The sequence below is a fragment of the Tachysurus fulvidraco genome, chromosome 6, assembly GCF_022655615.1.
Source record: "Tachysurus fulvidraco isolate hzauxx_2018 chromosome 6, HZAU_PFXX_2.0, whole genome shotgun sequence".
In the NCBI taxonomy this organism is placed as follows: Eukaryota; Metazoa; Chordata; class Actinopteri; order Siluriformes; family Bagridae; genus Tachysurus; species Tachysurus fulvidraco.
The window spans coordinates 7,862,154-7,888,748 of record NC_062523.1 but is presented as its reverse complement, the minus strand read 5'-3'; the positions used below and the strand labels follow the sequence as shown (position 1 = coordinate 7,888,748).

The 26,595-nt window shown below is 38.0% G+C and overlaps 1 pseudogene; it reads right to left on the bottom strand.

The window, feature by feature from the left end:
- Positions 1-3,028: 3,028 nt before the first annotated feature.
- Positions 3,029-26,593, bottom strand: LOC113640957 (annotated as a pseudogene).
- Between the last annotated feature and the right edge of the window lie 2 nt (positions 26,594-26,595).

The following is a 26,595-nucleotide window of genomic DNA, read 5'->3' as shown; positions in this document are numbered from 1 at the left end:
TTTAAAATTCCCAGACAATGTTTCTGTTGCTACCATCAATAGTTTAATCATCATAAACATTTTTTTCCTCCACACTTTGGTCTTTCCATCACTTTGGCAGAGGTTCAACTATAAAATAAATTTCCTTATTTTCTAAGATACAAAATAGCTTGTATTTCTCTTGTAGACAGCTCTCAGGTCTTCATGTTGGTTTATCTCTTTTAATAACAAATGTTATTAAACATTTAATAACCCCCCCAAGACTAGACAGTGAACCAGTATCCTCTTTCCATTATTATTTTTGAAAAAGTCTTCAAAGCGCTTCTATAACTCACTCTGGATAATCTAATTTGGATAATTTGCATCTGCCACAAATTTATATTTACAAATTGAATGTATTAATTTCAATAGGATATTTTGCAGATTGGTGAATAGGGTACATACAGGGAAGTGGTAGCTCGCTATAGTTCTGAGCCACTACCTTGAGCAAGGCCTTCAACCCTAAGTTATATATAATATGTGATGAATGTAAGCTGCTCTGAATAAGGGCATCTGCAAAATGGCAAAAATGTAGCAGCTGTGTTATTTAACACTATGTGTTACTGAGTATAGAAGGCATGTTAAACTTTTGTGAAGAAAAGATGTTGCAGTGTTTAACTTCGTTCTTATTAGAGTTTACTTTCTACATTAGATTTCATAATATTTCTGTCAGTACTTGTTTGCTTGCATTCAACCATCTGCCATGCAAAACCTAATGCAAATTATGCAAGGGTTTAGTTTTTTGTATAGTCAAATACTTTGGTTATCTCCTGGTAGCTAGATGGGTTTATGAAAGATGTATTTGAATATTCCCAAGCCTGGGGGGTGCGTCAGAAAGTGCATCTAGTGCAAAATGTGTGTCAAATCAAATGTATGCTGAGCAGCTGAAAGACAACCAAATATTATGAAGAATTATATTTCATTATAATCATATTATAAAGCTGTATGATTGATTATTAGACAAGATTAAAGTGTCATATGGTTATCAAAATTATGATAAGTTACTTCTTGATACCTGTCTACCACTTGGTCAAGGAAACCTCACTTTAATCTCTATCATATTGCTGCTACTATATTGTGTTCATTCCAGTGTTTCTGCATGTGTACTATAGAACATACAGTATGTACACTGGATAGTGCTGCTTTTGTGTATTGTTGTTTGTGTATTGTCTTTTGTCCTGCACTGTCTTTTTGTCTTTTGTCTTGTACTGTCTGCACCAGGTTGCTTATTGACTTGAATTAATGCATGTTATTATATTAAATAGTAGAGTAAAACTTCCTTTATGTTTAACTGTGGTTCTATGATCAAGTGGTTCTCAAGTGTTGATACAGTATAGATCCATGATACATTTGGTATTTTCTGGGTGTTGTCTCAGCAAATGGATTCTCTGGTGTGTCCTGTATATAACAGATAAAGACTGGCAGTTGTGATGTGATAAAGCAAGGCCAAAGGGTGTGAAGACAATTTTGAAATGGCAGAAATTCTAGACATATACTAGACGAGGAAAATAATAAGATATGCCATGCTTAAATATATTACACCAAAAGACTGGACAGCTGACCATCAAACCCATATGTGCTTGTTGAAAATTTCAGTCCAGATATAGTTCCCATTTGCTATTGTTATGAGCTCCACTCAATCTGTCAGGGCTTTCCAGTACATTTAGGGCATAGCTTTGAGGATTTCTAATTACTAATTTCTAATTACTCAGACACAAGAACATTTGTGAGGTTGGGTGTTAAATTTAGCTACAGCCAAATGACCATGTCTTTTAGTCATCTTTTCCCCCACGGTTTAAAAACCCCTACTCTATTACATAGTTGAGTATTCTGTGACTAAATCTGTAGCAGTTTTGGCTAATAATTGAACCACGTCAGAGTATAATTTTATTAGATTATATTTTTGATAATTTGTTATGAAGTACATCCTGAGCTAAACCTGGTGCATGCTTCACCAAATAAACAAGCAGACATTAAAAAAATAAATAAATATAAAACTAAAAGAAAATGTCTCATTATTACACAAGTACCACTGAATCTGACTTTTTTTATTAAACATTTAATAACCCCCCAAGACTAGTCTAAGAATCAACCTTCCTAAGATTGTCACACCACCCTCGTGCTTCGCTCCTCCACTGGCTTCCAGTAACTGCATGCATCAGATTTGAAACACCTACAGTACCTCTCATCTCAAAGACCTCATCATTCTTCACACTGCACATCACACCCGCAGATCTACAAGAACTCGACTGGTTCCACCATCTCTAAGGTTAAAAGGTAAGTCACTGCCTATCTTCAAACAACAGTTGAAGACCTAATTCTTTGCACATGTCTAATATAATAACAGGATAAAGACTAATTGACTTTATACTTTAGGACAACAAAAGTAGCAAGTGATAACTGGACAAAGATAATCCAATCATATTTCCCTATGGCAGAATATTGGGAATGGCGAATATCCAAAAGCCGGTGGAAAACATATAAACACATCATAGAACCTAAAAAAAAAATTCCAGTTAGTAACACGATCAAAGTGGAGTTCCAGGAGCTGTGAGATGGCACTCACACACACCTTCTTTTTCAAGATTTACCACCATCTGCTACATCAAACATACACTGTCTCCATCCCAGTGTTTAGTTTTATTTATTAAAATCACATACGCCTCGAGTTCTTCTGAGGTATAAAGTTTTGTTTAAACTGAACATCTCACATGGCTGGCTTTGATCTGAAAAAAACTTTTGCATATCCAGCTGGAGGCTGATAAAAATGAAGGAAAAAAGTGTTTTATGGTCAACACCAGATGTCAATATATACAAAAATATACAAAAGAACTTATGCAAGTAGTTTTTCTGGATAGAAGAGTAGTGACAGAAAGTGACGGTTAAAACTGTTAAAGACCACAGACAGCTGCAGAGGAACTAGAAACACCAAGTTTCTTCACCATTATAAGTAAACAGTTCTTGGGATTCAGGTGCTACAATGGTATATTTGCTGAGCTCAAGAACATTCTCAAGAACATTAACTTTATTTGATAATCATCATAGTCAGTTGGTGGATCATCAGATAATCAAAGTAAAGGCAGACAGTTCATGTAGCTGATAAGTAAAAGTGAGTTAATGTGTTCATTTTTACCGCTATATTAAAAATTCAGCAGTTACTCGTACAAAGACACGTGATCATTTAATTCTTCTATGTTAATAATCTGCAGCATTTTCAGGTCCCGATATACAGCGACATTTACATTGACTACAAAATGTGATCAAATGCATAGATTCATTAGAAGCATAAGAAAAAGTAAAGATAATTGCTAAAGTGGATTATGCAACATTTCTAGATACTGAACTGAACTGAACCACATTTGCCACAATGAGGCAAGAACAGCAGAAATGAAATTCTGTGTTAAAAGAAAACTTTCACAAGATATGCAACACTCAACATGCAAGACAGTACTGGCTCTCTGACTGCTGGTCCGCATTAAAAAAAATATATTTTTTTATTTTATAACAATTTCTTTCTCCACTCTTGCTACTGAATCATTAGATAAGTCCCTTAAGTGATATTTCCCTAATAAGGAGACTAACATTTTTAGAGAAACATTACACTAATCATGATGACAGAAGTGAAATACAGAAGTTAAAAAACAAGAGGATGTGAATGACAGAAGAACAACGAGTTTACTGTAAGTGGCAGACTCATGAAAGACTCCGATAAGGATATGGTGTCTACTGTAACGGTTTAACTGCCATCTGTTTAAAATGATTAACTATCCTTAATATATTTTAATCCGTTAAAAAAACTCCATTGTAGCAGCAAACATCTGACCGACTGGTTACAGTAATTCCTTATAAGGACTTCCTTTCGCTCACATTATTATATTAAAATATTAAAAACTCTGCGTTATTTGCATACAGTACTGAAGTCAAACACGAAAACCACCATGGCTTTAGTTAGTATTTGGTTAGTATTTGGATGACCTGTAATTTTACCTGTGTTTGAGTCTCATTCATTCACACAAGTTTTTCCTGTTTTACATAATAATGTATTCGTGTTATCTGAAGTGAGATGAGCTCCTTGAGAGAGCTTTTGTGTGTCAGGGCTCAGCTACACACTGGATGACAGTTAAAGTGAAACTCTAGAGCACAATGGCATTAACAGTTATGGCAGGATCCTCAATGTCTGCTTTACTCTGCACCATTCTCAGCTCCAGCTGTGCAGGGCTCGGTCTCCGGTCAGGACCAGCCACGTCTGACGAGAGAAAATGAAAGTGTTTCATTCAAGAACTCTTAAACAATAAAATTACATAGTACACTGTTTCCATCACACCCACTGTTCATAAACCCAGAGCTGTTTAACTATAGTACTAAGGGAGTTATTCTGGGATAATCTTTAGTCTTACCCTTGGCATAGGCAATAGTCCTCTTAATGACATGCTGCATCACTGAAACAGTTTTCTCACAGGCTGCCTGTTAAAACACCACAAACGTATATAATTATCTGTAGAGACCCATATAAAGTGTTTCTGAAGCTCTTTGCTGTGCAATGTGTTGCTTCTGTTTGTCTTTCACAGAACTATAATTGGAGATGTTACTGAAAGTCTAAAAATATCTTGCAACTGATACTAGATGAAGTTACTGCCAACTATAACAAACATTCACTCTTATCAGCCAATCATGTGGCAGCAGAACAATAAAAAAATTTTTATGCAAATACAGATCAACAGCTCAGTTACCATTCATATCAAAATTACAATGGAAAATTTCCCATCTAACAGTTTCTTTAGCTCATTATACAAAACAAAGGTCCCTGACATGTAGCTGCATGTTTTATGTATTGTGCTCCTGCACATGGTGAATAAGCAGGTGTACGGTTATTTCTCATAAAAGTGGATGTGTGTGAGTGTTATTCAATAGTATGTTAACTTGAGAACCAATTTCTTTACGTTTAACCAAAAAATGGTAATATAAGATATGTTCAAACTTTTGCATGACTGTGTGGGAAGTTGAAAATATACCTAGAGTTTAAATTCATGCACTTACTATTTGTTATTTTCTTTATCATTAACTATGTTTACCTTCTGCTCTATGTTTATGTTCTGTAAAACTGCTTTGAGACAATGTCTATTGTAAAAAGCGCTATACAAATAAACTTGAATTGAATTGAACTTCAGTTTTATACTATTTGTAGAGTAAACTGACATCTGGCATATATTTAACCAACCAATAGCCCACAGGAAGCTAAAGCAATTACCCAACCCGATAGTACAATGTGTGTTTTACGAAGAAACGAAACTAAAACTAAAACATGCATCTGTACACCTCCAAGCGGAATACAACCAAACATTATGGGGTTTAAAAATCAGAATGATGAGCAGAAATAAAACTGGTCATAAAAAATAAAACATTAAATTTAATTCAGTTATGTCAAGTGGCTAAATCTGATCTAGATTTGGCTAAGTAGTTAGTGGGGATGTGGTAGCCTAGTGTTGGACTACCAATCAGAAGGTTGTAAGTTCGAATCCCAGGTCCACCAAGTTACATTATTCTTATGACAAGTAATATCACACCACAGTAATTTACTTATAATAACTGCAATATAGCTAAAAATGAAGCTTTATAAAGACATTTGGGTATTTTGTTTTGGTTAACAACTACTGTCTGTTTTGTTTCTCAGTTTGACAGTTGTTAAGGAAGCATTATAAAAAGAACTGAGAAGCGCCAGCTCACTCATCGCCGCACCACTGACTATTATTACTTTTAAGGAAATTCAGCTGATAGAATCGACCACAGCTATGACCCATAAGATAAAATAATGAACAGAATGCGTTGTGTCATACTTTGAGGTCTTTAGGGTGGTGGTGGGTCCAGGCTAACAGCAGCGCAGTAAATAGGTCCCCTGTACCTACAAACACAGCATCCAGTTTGGGAATGTCCATTCTGATCCTCTGCTTCTCTTTACTGCCATCAGCGTTCACTTAAATGGGCAAACAGATGTCAGAGTTTGTCATTAGCAACATGGAAATACAAACAAGACCTCAGTGATAACTCAAAATGCAATTATATCAGCAAACGCTCCATCTGGTGATCCATGTTTTCCAGACAGCAAACAGTCATTGTACTATTAATAAAGAGATGGAGCAAATAGCATTTGGATTATACACTTTGGATTATATATTATTAAAGAAATAAACAGCACTTGTATAAACACCACAATTTAATTAGTACTTTAGATTTGTGGACGTTACACAATAATTCATTTTATTTTCCTTGTGATTTTTTTTTTCTTCAAAACCTTTTACAGTCTCTTGATAAAATCCTGTAGGTTTGAAACCAACGTTAATTTTGACAGCAGTTTTTTAGTTTTAGACAAAATTTAGTCAGTTCAATTTAGTAGTATCCAAATTACTTTAGTTACTTATTTTTTATAAGTTTTATACAGTTTTAGTTAATAAATATCAGAAGAATTTTGTCGGCGATTTTAGATTTAGATCTAAAACAAACGATAATGCTAAAGTTTCCCATACATTACTGAAATGATCATTTCCACCAAAATTATTTTAATGGCATAGTCCGTAATACCAGTATGCCTGCTCTCTCTGAATAAGTAATAGAACCATTTGTGGTTTTGTTCCCTTAGCAGAAATGCATCTTCGCATGAATGCCCGGATGACTCTCCTGCAAATGTCGCGTCATGGCAGCTTCTGGCACTCTTTCTTCCCTTCCTGATGCTAAGTCTTTTTCCTCACTACCCTTAGACTCAGCCACAGATACTTTCCTCTCATCTCTTTCCTCAACTATGGACTCCCTCTGCCCTATGTTCACTAAACCCAAGAAAACTTCTTCTTCTGCTCCTTGGCTTTCAGATGTGCTGCGCAACAATCGAAGAGAGCTAAGATCATCAGAGAGAAAGTGGAAGAAATCACAACTTGATGCAGATCTTGATTTTTACAGAACACTTCTTGTCAAGTTCTCCTCAGCTGTGACTTCTGCCAAGACTTCCTTCTACAAGGAAAAGCTTGAAGCTTCCTCACATGACCCTCGGAAATTCCACAACATCATCTCTTCTCTGCTCAACCCCCCGGCTCCACCTTCTTCATCCTCCCTGACTGCAGAAGACTTTGCTTCTTTCTACCAGGAGAAGATTGAGGAAATCTGCCGGACCTTCACTTCAGCCCCGACTGCACTTACATCTCAGAGTATGGATTCCCCTACACCTTCGTTGTCACATTTTTCAACTGTGGCAGCAGAAGAGATTTTACAACTCATCCAGTCCTGCAATCCTACCACCTGCCCATTGGATCCACTCCCTACCACTATGCTCCAGACCATCTCACAAGACCTCTTGCCCTTCATTTCCACTATCGTCAATAGATCCATAGCATCTGGTCAGGTACCAACTACTTTCAAGAGAGCAAGGGTTATTCCCATCCTGAAACCTGCTCTGGATCCATCAGACATCAGTAACTACAGACCGGTATCACTTCTCTCATTTCTTTCAAAAATTCTTGAGCGCATTGTCTATAATCAACTGTCTGTCTATCTCTCACAGAACAACCTCCAAGATCCCAAACAGTCTGGCTTTAAAGCAGCTCACTCTACAGAGACAGCCCTTTTGAATGTCTCTGAGAAGCTACATACTGCTAGATCAGCCAATATATCATATATCATCCGTCCTTATCCTCCTTGACCTTTCAGCAGCGTTTGATACGGTCAACCACAAGACTCTCTTATCCTCCCTCAAGAGTCTTGGGATTTGCGGATCAGCTTGGGAATGGTTTGCCTCCTACCTGGAAGGACGCTCATATCAAGTAACATGGAGGGGAGTGACATCTGCTCCACGCAGGCTCTCCACTGGCGTCCCACAGGGCTCAGTACTTGGTCCTCTTCTTTTCTCCTTGTATACTCACTCTCTTGGTGAAGTTATTCATCACATGGGTTCTCTTACCACTGCTATGCTGATGATACACAACTTATCTTCTCTTTCCCACCCTCAGATGCCACAGCTTCTGACCGGATCTCAGCATGTCTGGCAGAAATTTCATCATGGATGACTGCTCATCAGTTAAAGCTCAATCCTAGCAAAACTGAACTGCTGTTCATCCCAGGTGATTCATCCCCAGGTCACGATCTTGCTATATCCTTGCACAACGATCTGATCTCCCCTTCAGCCACAGCTCGCAACCTTGGGGTAACCATGGACAATCAACTGTCCTTTTCCTCTCATGTTGCAATGTGACTCGCTCATGTCGGTTTCTTCTCTACAACATTAGAAGGATTCGGCCATTTTTGTCCACACAGACTGCCCAGGTACTTGTTCAGTCTCGTGTCATTTCTAGACTGGATTACTGCAATGCAACTGCTGGCAGGTCTACCTATGAACGCAATCCGTCCTCTGCAAATGATCCAAAATGCAGCTGCCCGGATTGTTTTTCAACCTGCCAAAGTTCCCACTGGCTTCCGGTAGCTGCACGCATCCGGTTCAAAACACTGATGCTGGCCTACAAAGCCAAAAATGGACCAGCCCCCTCTTACCTCAAAGCCCTCATCATTCCTCGCACTGCACCCTGTAACCTCGATCTACCAGGACTGCTCGACTGGTTCCACCATCTCTCAGGGTAAGAGGCAAGTATACTACAAGACTCTTCTCTGTACTGGCACCAAGGTGGTGGAATGAACTTCCCATAGAGGTCCGGACAGCCGAGGTCACTGGCTATTTTCAAGCGGCGATTGAAGACCTAATTATTCAGGAACCACTTCAACTAGCACTTCATTCCTTATCTTTTGCATTAAAAAAAAAAAAAAAAAAAAAAAAAAAAACCTTTGACACTTTTTCATTGTAACTTTGAACAAATGGTTTTTAAACTCATGGTATCTAAGTATGTAACCTAAGTGAACCAGCATTAAAATGTATTCAGTGTTAGAGATTTAAGCACTTATGTACGTCGCTCTGGATAAGGGCGTCTGCCAAATGCTGTAAATGTAAATGTAAATGTCATGTTTGTTGTGTTTTTGCTGGTGTTTGTCATTCCACATGGTTTAGTGTCTTATTTTCCTTGACATTAAATGTGAAACGTGTCCATATGACTGTTCTTTGAAAATTATAAGTTGTACATAATAATATAAAGCAAAAGCAGAAATTGTATCTTTTACCTGTGTTCTGGCTCCCAAGGGCCACTAAATACTGATCCCCCAGAGGAGAGAGCAGGTCTGAGCTGGTGATGACAACAGTGTCGGGTCCCATAGCATGCAGCAGATCCATTGCCTACGTGAGAATGATGTACAATTATACAACACACCTTTCGGTCATTACTGCCTTAAGATAATAGCCTGAGTTGATCTATGAATCCTAGGTTCAGGCTCCACCCTCCTGTTAGTGTTATTCCCAGTACACCTAATATACCAGAAACTAATAAACCTTACAGCTCTGCAAGACTGCAATTTATTTTATTTTAATGGGACACTGTGGATTTTAAAAGGGAAACTGCAGATCCAATGGAAAACATTTCTGCTATGCTTCCACTCAAGGTTTCTTAGTTTTGCCAACAAAAACATGTTTTCTCCCTTATCATATATTTAGTTTATCTTTCTCCCATATTTGTCCTTATGTCCCTGATTACAAAGTGCTATAAACGAGACGGAGTCACCTGTAATTAAAACAAAGTCATATAGGGAGGTCTCTGCTGCTCGTTATTATATATGGTTTACAGTATATGGCCAAAAGATTTGCTTTGACTTTAAAAAAAAAAGAGAGATAGATTCCTCTGTCTGGCACTTTTATTATCCCTTCTGCAATGTTCGCAAACTCTACCCTTTCAAACAACACATAAGGGTGTTAAATTTGAACACAGCGAATAAGACCTGGTGAAAATTCTGAAAGCATCTCTCCAAAGTTCATGTAATATAAATTTGTCACAAAAAATCTTTCCATTTGCTGAACACAGAGAAAGGAAAGATCTGGTAAAACTACGCCTCAGTCTACAATGTCATGAGCCTGTATAGAGTTAAACTCCCTGAACCAATACGCTTAATTCTTACAGCATACAGCATACTCCACAATATTCAACAGTTCACACTGGACTATACACACACACACTGCATTTAATTTAAAATAACAATCTATCGGACAATAAGCTCTCGGTACCACAGGACATTTCTGTATCTGTACAGTCTGTTGCACTTTACATGATACATATATCATTACATGTATGTACTACTTATATATATTATTTATATTCATACTTATACATACATATATGTATGGTATATATGTCTAGTAGTACACTGTGCGTAATGTGTACATGAGCTCATTGCATCCCTTCCACATTTTTCCGCATTTGCACATTTCAAATGGTACTGAGCATTTTGCACATTTTTTTAACCTGTTTGTAAATTGTTCTATTTGTGTTTCTTACTATTGTATGTAAATGGTTCTGCAATTTCTTGAGCTCGCTCCCAAGAATTTCACTCACCATGGCACATGTGCCGTGGTGATGTGACAATAAAAGGTGACTTGACTTGACTTGACTTAACCTTACAATAACCAGAAACCCTTGAGGAGACCAAACTGACCAATGGGAGCACAGCCTTTAAAAAAGTGTTGTTCTTATATATTACACAGCGTAGAGCATTATGAAGACTCACCTCTACGCATCTTTTTCTGTACTGATCTTCCTTCCGTTAAGAAGCCTTTTAGAAACAAAGAGAAAATCTTTTAAATAAACAATTTTTATATGAAGATACACAGTAACTGTGGTCACGTTTTCACAGGGCTCTCAAGTTTGATTGAGACAGGCAAGCATCTCCAACCCCCAGCAAAGAACCCGTTCTTTCTGTTTCGACCGCCAAAGCACCGGGCTCCGAACAGGAAAAGTGGTTCATAAGTAGCACCAAAACGTTGCTGGTCTAGACTAAGAACCGCTTGCGTCAGGAGCTGTGGGCGGGGCTACTGTTATAGCGCATTTGATAATGTACCTTAAGTATACTAATGTTTATATATTTTACTTTAAAACAATATGATTACATATCAGCACACATGATAGTAGGTAGCTACATGCTAAGGCTAATTTTTTCTGTGTTGATAAAATAACGTTATGCACTTTCTCGATTGCAACCTTCGTTATACAGATTACACGGAGCTGCACGTACCAGCTTGGATGCGCTATGTTTGGATGCTAATTAAGGTTTACAAAGTCATGCGCATTAACAGTAAATGCAACATCCACCATTGTTTGATGTGTTTGTTTGCCGCCTGCTGCGACTCTGTGATGCTCTCTAGCCGGTGGTAGGCAAACCGGTTCTTAGAAGGTTCGCCAGTAGAAACCAACTTTGAACCAGCACTCGGTTTAAAAGGGTATCAGTTTTGTGTAATAACCCTTCAGACTGAGGCAACAATGTCTGGGCACATAGCACCTTTTATTGGCCAAAGCGTCTGATTGACATGTAAGTACCGTCTCAATGTTCCAACAATAACAAACCAGCACACAACCATAGATCTTTTATGTATTAAAAGTCGTGCAAATGAATGAGTGTCACAGTTGTAAACACTACGCTTCCTTCCGTGAGTAAAGTACAGCCTCAGGGTCTTTATTTCCGGATTATTGAAGCGTGTGTTGAGTGACACCATGTGGATATGAAAAATCTCCAAGCATTAATTCATTACATTATATTTCCAGCATTAGCAGACACCCTTATCTCTGTTTATACAACTGAGCAATTGCACGTTACGGACTTGTTCAGAGGCCCAGTAGTGTCCGCCTGGTGAACGTGGGCTTCAAACTCACAACCTTAACCAACAGGCTACCACATCCCCTCATATTTAACAGGAATAAATCACCACTCTGCACATAATACCTCATATCAAATGTTATGAAGCTTCTTTATTAAGCATTGCTTAAGTATTCACATTTCAACAACAAAGTGATTATAAAGCAGACATGCCACACAAATGTTTGTAAAGTTCTATAAATGTCATTTTTTTTGTGCTCAGGCCATCCTCTGGTTTTTGGGGTATACATACTTTCACTCCGGAACCCATACAGAGAGTTTTATAAATGAGGGCCACAGGACTTGTTTGCGAAACATAGGACACAAAAAGATGCACAGAAATACCTACAATCGTAAAAAAAATTAGGACACCCATGAAAGCCTTTTGGGTTTTAAACATTCGGGCATTATCTTCATTTTAACAATATTTAAAAGATTAAAGTAATATAACTTAACAAATAAAACCAAGAAAGGTCTTTTTTAAATAATCTGTAAAATGTGAAAAAACTATTTAATAATGTGATGAAACGGTAAAGACACCGCCACATTTATTTGTACTTAAATAGGTAAAATTACCATCAGGGGCAAATTATTAGAACGTTGGTTACAGAGCATTTTGAAGACAGCTTGTCTTATTTAAACCTCATATATTTAATTTGGTTTGCTCTTAATTGTTAAAGTGAGAGGGAGGTATCAACATGGTAAGATCCGAAGAGCTCTCTGAGGCCTTCAGAAAGAAGATTTGTTGATGCTTTCGAGTCTGTTAGGGATATAAACAGATCTCAAAGAATTTGTAATCAGCCATTCCACAGTCCCTAAAATCATGTAGGATGGCAGGTAGGCCGTCCAAATTCACCCCAAGAGCAGACCACAAAATGCTTTAAAAAAAAAGTCTCCAAAAACCCTGAAATGTCATCACAGGACCTACAGCAAGCTCAGGTCACAGTTGCATTAAACAATCAGAAAGAGACTGAACAACTTTAATTATCATGGGAGGTGTGAAAGGAGGAAACCTTTGCCTCCTAGAAAAACATGAGGGCAAGAATGAAGTTTACAAAGAAAACAGAGACAGGCCAAGACTTCTGGAAATAATGTGCTGTGGACAGATTTGATGTAAACAACAAAAGATACCAACTGTGAAACATGGAGGTGTAAGTGTTATGGTTTGGATATGCTTTGCTGTAGCAGGACCTGGTCAGATAATCATCACAGAATCCACTATGAATTCTACATTGTATCAGAAGATGCTTGAGGAACATGCGAGTCCATCTGTCAAGAGAATTGAAGCCGAAGTGGAACTGGACCTTGCAATATGACGAAAACATACCAGTAAGTCCACCAAGGACTCACTGAAAAGTAAAACATGGAGAATTCTGAAATGGCCAAGTCAAAGCTTGGATCCAAATCCTATTGAGATCATGTGGAGCGATTTGAAACGGACTGTGAATGTAAGAAACCCCTCAAACATCACACAGCTGAAAGAATTCTGCATTGAGGAGGAAGATTGTGGCGGAAAATATCTTCCAGTCGATGTCAGGAACTGGTAGAGGATACAGAAATGTCTCATTGAGTTTGTTTCAGCCAAAGTGGGAAATACTAGCTATTACGGCGATTTTTCCTCAGTTGAAATACTCATTTTTTGATTTCTTTTGTTTAATAAGTGAAAACAGTGTGATTTCTTTTCTGTTGTTGACATGCCTTTACATCACTTCCATCTACAGGTACAAATTAAAACTAAATCAGAAATTTACATGTTGACATTTTGTGATAAAGAACTGAATACTTACTGTGTGTCCTAATTTATTCACATGACTGTACATACTTTCATTTTCTTGTTTCGGATTTAGAGCCCAATTATTGCACATGCTAGGAAAGATTCACATTTCTTTATCATCGTAGTTAAACATTTGTAGTTTGTCATCTTGAAAGGTATTATTAAAAACAAATAAAAGACATAATTGCCTGCAGAGCTCATAATACATATAGAGCAGTTGTCCCAGAACACCGGCAGAGTTGTTGTCTCGAATGTAGTTTTAAGGCCGCCGTCATTTGCAGTCTCCAACAGTTGCTATCCTTCTTGCACAGACATGCTAGATTCGCCTGGTTTGTTGACAAATGAGTCGTGGATCCATTCCTTACCAGTTTGTGGTTGGGAAGTAGCAATCGAACTCTTTTAAAAGCAAAGACAGGTGATCGTGCACCAACTGGGTGAATGCTCAGGCTCAGTCTCACCTAAAATCCCTGCTAATGTCTGAAACATGTCCAAAATGCCTCCGTTCACGCGCCGTCCCCACAACTCCAGTTTGGCTTTAAATGCAGCTACTTTGTCTGCCAACATGAAAACAGTTGTCATTTTCCCCTGAAGGGACAGATTGAGTTCATTGAGCAGGCTGAACATGTCACACAGGTAAGCCAGTTTTGCGACCCGTACCTTGTCACTGAAATGTGCTGCCAGCAGTGACTTCTCTTCTGAGAGAAATCTTTGCAATGGCTCTCGTACTCTGGTTAGCGATTTTCCTCTGGATAACTTATTTCTGTGTATAAGAGAAGGCATCTGTGCTCTGCGTACATCTCCTCACAAAACTGCTCAAACAGGCCCAAGTTAAGGACGTGTGCTTTGATGTGGTTAATAACTTTAATGACAATCAATACGCTGTTACATTCCGGTGACATTTTTCAGCTTGTCAGCATTCCCCTGTGAACGATACAATGAACAGATTCACTCTCGGGTGCAACCTCATTAATCCGAGCAGACAGTCGTCCGGTCATGGCAGCAGCTCTGTCTGTGCATATGCTGACACAAAAGGACCATTTTAGTTGTCTTGATATATAACCATCCAGTGACTTGAACAGTTCTGCTCCTGTGGTGTTGGTTGGCAAAGATAACAAATAACAAATGCACATAACAAATCCTCATGCACATCCTCTTGATATAGATATCGCACATAAACAAGTAGTATTGCCTTGTTGTCGAAAGCTGTAGATTCGTCAACCTGGAGTGCGTACCACGTTGATGTATTAATCCTCTCCAACAATTGTGTCTCGATGTCTTCGGCTATTTCCTCAATGCGCCTAGTCACAGTGCTAGCCGACAAAGGCACATGTGCTATCTTTTCCACAGCAGCCGGTCCTAGAAGTTCACGACAAATGTCTTTAGTAGAGGGCAAGATCAATTTTTCACCGATAGTGAATGGCTTTTTAGCCTTAGCAGTATGGTTAGCAAATTTCTTCTGTCCTTCGTGTTCCCATTTTTTTCTGTCAAAATACTCCAGGGGCTTGTCTTTTAAACCAGGGTGCTTGGCGTTCAAGTGGCGAAGCAGTTTTGAAGGTTTCATTGCCTCATGAGAGAGCTGGTTGCCACAAACTCTGCAGAGCTGGGTTGGTGTGTGGGAATCACCTGTCCAGATAAATCCATATTTTAAGTAGGACTCATGGTATTGTCTGTTAAAAGTTCTATGTTTCTTTGATGTAGAAGGCTCTTCTTCTGTCTCTTCACTGGGCCTTTTCTTTTTCCCAAGGAAACCTTCTAATGTTGTCTGTTTCGTGCTCATTTTTGCTAATTTGTGGGCAACATTTGAGTAAACACAAAATACACGTAGACCAAACACTATTTTGCACATGGTGCGGTCTCTCACATACACCAAGCACTATTTTGCGCATGGTGCGGCTTTAGGTTCTCAGCTCCCGGTTAACCTCTCGTTAAAAGTCGAAAGTCGCACAAACCCGAAAGAAATACACCACAGTAATGTTCCTTGGGCGGCCCGGTACCATTTGATCCACGGACCGGTACCGCTCCGCGGACCGGGGGTCGGGGACAACTGATATAGAGCACCTGGTTTCTTCAATCTTATTCAGAAATTTTACACAAACATCCATGTGTTCGACTGATCGGTCATTGGTTCGAAACCCAGGTCCACCAAGTTGCCACTGCAGGGCCCCTGAGTAAGGCCCTTAACCCTCAATTGCTCAGGTGTATAAACTGAAATAAAAATGTAAGTCACTCTGGATAAGAGTGCCTGCTAAATGCTGTAAATGTAAATCAATGACACTTGAGTCTATTTGTTGAATTCATTCCTTTCATTTTCAATGAAATGAAAGGACCGGATGAAAATCTGTTGCCAAATGGGCTCTTTGCAGAGAAGAGAAGACTGATGAATGAAGTAAAGCACTCACCATGATCGATGGATTATTTATATACAGTGTAAGCATATAAAAAGTCTCATTTGACCATTAAGAAAATGTGATCAAAACAATTAACCACATTAAAGGCCTGACATAAAAGCTCCTTATGCCCCTTTTCCACCGAGGCAGTTTGAGTGCTGGTTCAGAGCCAAAGCCTAATTGAGAACCAGTTCTTTCTTTTTCGACAGCCAAAGCACCGGCTCTGAACAAGGAAAAGTGGTTCTTAAGTAGCACCAAAACATTGCTGGTCTAGACTTAAGAACCGCTTGCATTAGGGGCTGGGGGCGGGGCTACTGTTTGCGCATTTGATAATGTACCTTAAGTATGCTAATGTTTAATACACTTTTACTTTACCGCAATATGATCACTTATCAGCACACATGATAGTAGGTAGCTACATGCTAAGGCTATCTTTTTTTCTGTGTTAATGATAAAATAATGTTATGTACTTTCTCGATTACAACCTCCATTTATACAGATTACACGGAGCTGCACGTACACGTTGGATTCGCCGTGTTTGGATGACAATGTATGTTTGCAAAGCCATGAGCATTAACAGTAAAGCAACATCCGCCATTGTTGATGTTGTGTTTGCCGCTGCTGCGCTAACGTTGCTGGGACACGTGACACGTATACAGTGACGTCACACTCTGCGCTGTGATGGCTCTCTAGCTGGTGGAAAGGCAAACCGGTTCTTAGAAGGTTTGCCAGTGGAACCAACTTTGAAACAGCACTAGCGCTAGCTCTGAAACAGCACTCGGTTCTTTTTGGTGGAAAAGAGGCATTAGTCAGAAAATCAGTTAAGAACTCACTGTGCCTCAAAATGGTTAGGCGTTATGATGTCAGACAGTGGCACCACCTTTTCCCTGTAGACAGGCAGCAGGGCTTCTGGAACGTACTACAAGAAGGACACAAAACATGAGTGTATGAATGTACAGCGGGACGAGGAGGTCTTTCTCATATTTTAAATGCGCTTCAAGTTAAGAAGCTCATAGTGAAATGAGACAACGTTTCTCCAAGACCATGGTGCTACATAGAACAAAAACTGCTAAAAAAAAATAAAAAATAAAAAAAAAAAGATCTTCAATCACACCACATTTAAAAGTTTGGGATCACTTGGAACTTTCTTTTTTTTTTCTGTTCTGGTTTAAATCAGTTTGCACTGTTCTAATGAAGGGTCTAGATCAGGGGTCGGCATCCTTAAACACCCAAAGAGCCATTTGGACCCGTTTCCCACAGAAAAAAACAACACAGGGAGCCACAAAACCATTTTGACATCTAAAATGAAGAGAACACTGCATATATCGTTTTTTACCTTTATGGAAAGTATAGAAAAAAACTGTAGTGTGTTGCATTTATGAAATCACTGAAGTGCTACAGAGTAAACAAAATTTTATTTCTGCAGGCAAACAAAAATATTTTGAGCAGTTTGAACTAACCTTAACAAAAAAAAACGCTGGGTTGAGGAATTATTGCCATAAGAAAGTTATATGAAAGTAAGCAACTTACGGATGTTTTGAGATTAAACATGGAAAGACTGGCATCATTCTTTTATTAGCACTCTTACAATGTGGTTGGATTAGTATATCAGAGACACCTTTCCTTTCAGAGTAATACAGTCTTGAAACTCTTACTTTGTTCTCAGCAAACACTTTTATAAAGGCTTCTTTGTGGCAGCAAATTATAGTTTTTGTATTTGAATGGTATTAATTGTTCAAGTTTGTGATGTTGTATATTCTAGTGCTCTCTGTGCGCTCTGAAATAAACCTAATCTTTAGAAATCATTGAGGAATTCTGCTTGTGTAATTGTAATATTAATAAAGTTAAGACTATTATACTGAGAAACACATGTTCAAGAAATTTAGTAACCTATTTCCAAATGAGGACAGCTGCTGAACACTACAAATTATAGACAGTAACTTGTCACGGTTAACTTGGCTACAGTGGTGCTGATTCAATACTAATGATGAGTTACAGTGTCATGATTTATACATTTCTGTGTTTAAGAAACATTTTAATTAAGTCTAATGTGGAAATACATGATGTGCTGCCAGGAAACATAAGCAACAAAATCTAGGACACTGCGAAATGTCATATGAGGAAATGTCATATGATCTAGTGTAATGTGACTGTGTGTAAAACTAATCTGATGCCTTGCCTTGTCTAATGAGGCAAAGACCATTTCTAAGCAATAATAGAGAATATTATAGTCATGTGTTGGGTTTCATAGATTCCAGTTCCTTCATTTTATTTTTTTATATAGTTTAATTTGGACATTTATTTAGGTTTTTATTGTAGAAGTTTCCTGTTATTATTGTGAACAAGTCCTACTTGAATGTGTGTGGACAAGTAAGACCACAAAGAACTACACTTTACCTAATTATCCTGCTGTTGGGTGTCAACTGGAATACAGTGTGCTTTGCATGGCTCAATCAAAATAAAAATAAAAATAAATAGTTGACAACATCATTTAAAGAACTTGAATATCAGCTTGATTGAAATATTCATTGCTGGATTGTTTTCACGGTTTGAAGGTTGAGGTCCTGTTATGGATACTGAGTTTAGGATTTTGCAGGGTGGAGGTTAGTGTAGCACAAGTTACACCCAAAGAGCTAACGTGCCAGCCCAGGCCTGCATGACCACTGCTTTAGACGGAACATTAGAATAAATGTTGGCCCACCAAAGCAAGGGCCTTTATGGTAGCAATATATTTTAACTTAAGTCTTTAACTTTACATTCTAAAGCGTAAGTCAAGGCAAATATTTAAAGTGAAAGTGAAGTGACATACGGCTAAGAATGGTGACCCATACTCAGAATTTGTTCTCTGCATTTGACCCATCCAGTTGAAGGTTACTTTCAAATACAATGTTCAATGTCTAAGTCCTCTTTGTATTCAAGACCAGGGTTCTCAAATTTTGAAGACAGGCAAGCGTGACCTCTCCAACTCCATACCCCCAATACCCCACCCTCCACCCCCACCGCATACACCCCACACCCCACCACCACACCCGCACGCAACCCGAATTTTTTTCCACTGGTTGTTGCGTTAAATCTTTCCCAGATAATGCTATTTTCTGATTGGCTATTGTATAGCCTCTTTTTTTTTGATTGGCTGATAAGCTCGACTAAGAACTGAGACAGCGGTGCGGACTGATACATTTTGGGTGCTGTGGCATATTAAATATATGATAAATAAAAGTTATTTTTTTCAAAAAGTTTTTTTCTGCGTGAGAAATATGATGTGTGGCGTTAGAGCGTGATAAAATACCCAAATGCGTGACTGTCACGCTCAATGCGTGACACTTGACAGCCGTGCATGACTTGCCGGCTGCAGCAAACCAAAAACGCGTCTGGTTCTGTATGTTGGATTTCGCAAGTCAGTCGGTTTATTTTAATGTTACAAGAGCATCATAATCTTAGAATTTAGAATTACATTTTTTTAAACTAACAAACTAAAATTAAATTAAATTAAATATTTATTTTCCAAATCTACAGGGAGCCACAGCAGAGGGATGAAAGAGCCACTTGCGGCTCCGGAGCTGCGGGTTGCCGACCCCTGGTCTAGATCATGGCATGGTTCGATAATTTCTTCCTATATAAAGAAAGAAATAGATTTCTTTCCGGCTATTTTGAGGATGTAAATAAACCCACAGCTTGTGAAATTCCAGAAAGAAAACTAACCTAAATAAAGCCACATTTATTGCTCCCTTGATCAGTAGAAACCTTTTTAGCTGTGCTAACACAACTGCAAAAAGGTTTTCAAAATAATCAATAAGCCTTAAATAAATAATGGGATTACCAAAGAGAGACTGAAATAAAGCAAATGATTGAAACAGATGACAGATGGCTGCTGATAATGGGCCGTTGTGTGCAACTGAGTTGTTTCTTTAAAAAACATCTGATTAATTTGGTGTTTTTGAAATTAATAATAGTGGCATTTTCTTCGGAAAACAAGGAAATTTCCAAGTGATTACCAAACTTTTGAACATCGGTGTAAGTGTTAAGTTAAAGTCACCTTTTCCTGTTCAGTTGGATCACCTGATACAAGGCACAACAGATACAGCGCATAACGGTATAACATGGTGTGGCATCACAGCACCACTCATAACACCACTAAACATCATGGATTCCCAGGAAAAGCTCCAGATCCTCCAGGATTTTGACCAAGATAAAGTGTTATTACTGAAGATAATACATTAAGTATGGTTAAATAAAATATATCATAACTGACATTTTACTGACTGTTCTCTGAATAAATTTATTTCAGGCGGAGCTTATATTACACACTACAAAAAAAAAACATGCTGTTAGGAAGCACCAGTTTGTCCTTCATTTAGAAACCTCTCTTCTTACATTTAGAGCAAAAAAAATGTATTAATTAATTCTTTCCTCTTAACCTATTCCAGTCATCAGGACTGGCAGGCTAAACAAATGTTGATCTGTGCAGCATGACTATAAACTCAAATAACGAATGTTTAATGAATGAATTGAAGTGTGTATAAGTGAAAAACTGACTGAATAACCACATCCATGGACTATGGACAATTTATAGATGCCAATCAGCCTTTGGACTCGAGGTGGGTGCTGGAGAACCCAAAAGAAAGGTGGGACTCATACCTCGAAGGTAAGAGGCAAGCATGCTAACCACCATGCCACCGTGCCTTCTCTAACCTACGATAATAAATTCCATTCCTCAAACTTTTCCTAAGTAAAGAAAAAAGTGATGGAGTGAAAAGATTGACATGGCTCATTAGGCTACTCACCATTGATCCATTATCTCCCATAACTGGATCACATACTGAAAAACAACAGAAACATGGTAATATTAACCTCATTCATCTGTCTGCAGCTTAGTCAGGTGCCGTGCACAAATATTAGTGAGCTTATCTTTGATAATAAATTGACAACAATAAAAAAAAAAAATACTCTTTTCTCATATCACTGCTTGGATTAATGCATCAGTGAATGATTCATATAATGATAATTCTATAAACATATAATTAACATATAATTCATAAAATATACCATAAACACATAACCAAGAATGTCTGATGCTTCACTTCATAACTTACTTGTTGAGTTTTTCCCCAAACTTCAGAACTATTTCTTTTTTGGTTTGATAACTAAAAATAAATGTCATTAGTAGGTCACTGCTAATACCTTAGAAGGAATGAGACTTTGAATTCCTAGACATGATACAGTTTGTATCTCTTGTGCTACAGATTTCTTAGAATCCATGTGATACAAAACCAACCACAAACAAACAATCCGGTGGTTTCTGAGTATGATACCAAAGGAAGACAGAAATAGGAAGCATGATAAACATTGTCCCATTTTCTGAAATGTTTTAAATGTTGGAAATCTTGGCCTCCTACCATATACAAGCCTGGGGTTGGCACGCTTCAGCTCCCAACAAGCTGAAAAATGATGTCAATGTCAATTTTATTTCTAAAATTTTTACATCAATGCAAAAAAACAATAAAATGTCAATAATAGATTTAAAAAAACAGAACACAAGCACATAATACAGTACAATAAAATTGATGTTACAGTGAATTCATGCACCTGTAAGCACATAGTCGTAATGGTTGACTTTGTTAAGTTTAATTCCTTCGTAAAGGACGTGGAGCTCATCAGCAGTCAGCACTTGTCCTTTCCAGTGTTCGTATCCTAGAAGACAAACAGACAAATGGTCAGCATCGAGGTCTACATACCCAGTGGCAGCCTGTATTAGATCGCTAATCTGACTCCTTGTTCTATTTTCACAAGCTAATCAAATCCAAATGGAGAGAGAAAATCCCATTTTACTTTATTCTCACCCACATGTGTAGCGTCACATGAATAGAAAAAACATATCTGAATATGGGTTCAAAAAAACATAAAGTCAATTGGCAGGCTATTTTTTTAATGCAGTTTCTAACATTTTATTTTTTAAATTGTTTTAAATTTCCACACTATCCTGCTAAAATCCTTCTGGTTTATTTGGCATGCATCATTTGCACACATTTGAGAGAAGGGGACATGAATTTGTTAAACAAAAAAGTACTTTTTATGTCCTAATTTACTTACCTGTAAATAATCTACAGAAAGTACTGCTGTCCTTTTGCTTAACTCACTTAGATAATGAACAAGCTACTGTGTGACTCGAAAGGAAAGGCAAAGGCAAAGTGAATGTATGAACAACTAGTATAAGCTTAGCTCGACGTCAAACATTCCCCAGAATTAATCCCCTGCATGCAGTGAAAGCCTAATCCGTTCTCAAAAGAATAAGAACTTAGATTAAATCTAAACACCTAGTGTTTCATTCAAGACAATGTCAAACACATTAATGGAGCTGTGTGTTTTTAACAAGACAAGACACACAGAAAATTATACACAGAGGGTTCAGTGATGCAGTATGTATCTGAATGTAACCTTGACAGATGTGCAACAGCTGTAACAAAAAATATCTTGCAAAAATGAATAACACACTCTGCACAGATAAAACAATAAATCATTCCAGTAACTAAGAGAAACTTAGTTTCTTTGGACAAAGACTCTCTAACCTTTTCTCTCATGCTGCCTTCCCAAGTTCACTCAAGTTCAAGTCATTCACCAACATCTATTCTCTCTCTAATGCTAAACTGAGTACACTCAGTACCAAATGATACATGCAGATCACACATTACTCCAGGAAAATGCCTCTAATGGGCCAGTATATAACCTGTTTGTGATTTAGTAATCTGGACTGTGATTTGCAGCAGAAAACAACTCTACTGATCAGACATGGAGATAATCCTCCAATCCTAGACATGGAGATACACTCTATGTCCAAATGTCATCACAACCAGAAGAACGTCCAACCACATTCCAGGAAGCAGAAATTTTATCTAACACTTAAGATAAGAATCTTGTATGATAGCACTACTTGTTTTGTCTTCTGCTTTCATTTTAAACATTTTGAATCCATGTCCATTCTTAAAAGTGCTATAGAAATAAAACCGAACTGAATTGAATAGATCACTTTGCTTGCATTTCATTGTAAGTTGATTTGGAAAAAAGTACATGGAAATAATATGCTGGCCTGTTGTAAATGTGATCGGCACAAACGTGATCAAGTATGTCAAATGTTCCTGTGCACAATAGCCCATAAATGCAATATTTGTAAAGATTGGTGTTCAGGAACTTTAACACCAAACTCTGTCTTGCACAGAGCCCTGACCTCAACCCCACTGAACCCCAGGACTTTAATTGCTCAACATAAATAAATTTGGGAAGCAATATTATATGGGGTTCAAGTGTTTAAGGCTATGGTTTGTTGATTAGAAGGTCGGGTTTCAAGCCCCAGCACTGACAAGCTGCTACTGTCGGGCGATTGAGCAAGGCCCTTAACATTCCCTGCTCCAGGGGTGCTGTATTATAGCTGCCCCTGCGCTCCGACCCCAACCTTCTGTAAATTTATCATCCTGCACTCGTGCTGTTGTATGTACTGTTGTGTGCTGCACCATAGTCAGGAGAAACAACATTTTATTTCAATGTATACAAGCTAGAAAGTGTAATGACAATAAAAACCCACTTGACAAATAATAAATACTTTACAGATTATTTTGTGTGCTGACGGGTTCTGACTTTCAAATCGCTTTTGGCATGAAAAAGCATAAAAGATCAGGGAGGTAAGGTTAAAACAGTGGGCTGCTAAGTGACCGCATTAAAATGAAAGAAACATCCCAAGTACTCGGTGTCCCTGGCACATGGCCCAGAATGCAGGAACAAAATAATAGGAGAGAAACAAAACTGAGAGTAGAGAGGAGTGAGGGTAAATGAGAGCACACTATTGATATGAGAAACACAAGAGATGTGAAAAAACAGGCCCCTTGCTGTTCTAGGGGCCACAATGCAGGGAGCTGGCACAGCCATTCGACCACTAGCAGAAAAATGGGGCACACACATCCATTTTTAAGCCTTCTGAACAAGGGTAGCCAGTGAGCCATTACTTGCAGACTATAGTAAGCCTCACTATATTTTACATGGATGAGAAAAAAGAAAGAAATAAAAAGGTGTGTTAATGGTATTTTAATATTCCACTTATTTAAAGTAGATATACGGAGTTGGTGAAACAGTTCTACTCAGCAGTCATCGAGTCAGAAGACTACAGAGAACGTTTCGGACTGCCGAAAGGATTATTAGTGTTCCCCTGCCCACCCGTCAAGTCCAATATACAGGTGCATCTCAATAAACTAGTATGTCGTGGAAAAGTTTATTTATTTCAGTAATCATAAATCAAATAGTGAAACTTGTGTATTATATAAATTCAGTACACACAGACTGAAGTAGTTTTGTCTTTGGTTCTTTTAATGATGATGATTTTGGCTCACATTCAACAAAAAAATCTCAAAAACGAAGAATACTTCATACGATTAATAAAAATACATTTGTAGTGAATTGTTGGACTTCTGGAAAGTATGTTCATTTACTGTATATGTACTCAATACATTTTACTTTAATCACTGCCTCAATTCGGCGTAGCATAGAGGTGATAAGTCTGTGGCACATCTGAGGTGGCATGGAAGCCCAGGTTTCTGTTAAATGTGATCCAAAATCATCACAATTAAAAAAAAACAAAGACTTAAACTACTTCAGTCTATGTGTACTGATTTCATATAATACACAAGTTACACAATTTGAGTTGCATTACTGAAATAAATGAACTTTTCCATGACATTCTAGTTTAATGAGATGCACCTATATATCCAGAGCGAGGAAAAGGGCTCAGAAAATCATTCTGGATCCTTCACTTCCAAGTCATACACTTTTTAAACTTTTATCTTGAGGCACTACAGAGCCCCAAATACTAGCACAACCAGTCACAAGAACAGTTTCTTTTCCCTGAGGCAATCGACCTCATGAACAGTTAAATATTCCACCATTACGCAATAAAATTGTGCAATAACCTTGCATTTATTTTTTACCTCCATCCTAGTACATTCCTGTATCTCATTCTGTTCTATCATCTATAGCACAACTGTACATACAATTTATTTAATGTCTATTTGTATTTACATACGTGGGGTTTTTTTGTATCTGTTTTATCAGTGTGTTGTCTCTGTGTTCTGAAAGCGTATGACACTAAAACAAATTCCTTGTATGCACAAGCGTACTTGGTTAATCAAGCGCTCGGATTCTAGATTCTGGATAAAGTCCAAATAAAAACTGCATGCGTTTCAGAAAAATCAGAGAGTCACAGCACGGCACAGATTTTCACCTCTTCTGGGTTTTTCTGTTTGTAAATAATAGACATTAGCAATCAAATACTTTCATCAAATACATATTATTTTCTTGCTGTAAAGTTTATTACTGTGCACATGTAATAAAGTAGGTCAGTGCAGAATAGATATCAAATATTTCTTCAACATAATTAAATGTATGCAACAAAGCCTTACTTATCTTGATCGGTAAACCCATCATAACTCAACCTTATCAGAATCAGGTTTATTACCAAAGTGTGTTGACACACAAGGAATTTGGTTCTAGCTGTTTGTGGCTCTCAAAAGTACAGACATAAATAACACTATACTATACAAGATAGGATAATACAGACTATACAAGACAATACATACCGTATGAGTATTAAATCTATAATCAGATTATCAGTCTAACCTGAAGTCGAGTCTGTGAATCACTATACACATTTATTCATTACACGTAAACATTGTGAACTAGTGTGTGAGTGCGCTATGACAATTGTACTGTTTCAGCAAACTGAGAGGGTTGGTTACCTGTGTGATTGGAGAATTGTACTGAGTTTATAGAGTCCACTTCGAAGCCAAGCACCTATAAAGAGAAACGAAACAAAACACACACAGACACAGATACACACATACAGACACAGAGACACACATACAGACACAGAGACACACATACAGACACAGAGACAGACACACAGACAGACACACACAGACACAGAGACAGACACACATACACACACAGAGACAGACACACAGACAGACACACACAGACACAGAGACAGACACACATACACACACAGACAGACACACATACACACTCACACAGACACACATACACACACAGACAGACACACATACACAGACAGACAGACACACATACACAGACAGACAGACACACATACACAGACAGACAGACACACATACACAGACAGACAGACAGACAGACACAGACACACACACAGACACACACACACACACACACACACACACACACAGACAGACAGACAGACAGACAGACACACACACACACACACACACACACACACACACACTTCTCACTGCTCCATTCATTTTAAGGCACACACGTTTACACATGAATAAAGTGTTTTAGTTGCACAGGAAGTCTTCTTACCTGCAAAGGAAAAGTAGCTGCCTTGTTTCCTACGTATCCTCTAACCACGTGGCTCTGAATAGACAGTATTCGACAGTCCATGTTAAGGACAGATAAACATTGATCAGTCACGTTAAACTCCTTGTAAAATGGCTACACGTAATTATTAAGAAGAAGAAGCAGCGATTTAAAAATGTGGTAAAATCCTTCTGCAGCACTTAATGTAGACTATTCTGCTTTTATCGCCACTTCCACACACGGCTAAATATTTTATCGGATTTGTTGCTATGACGGTACCTT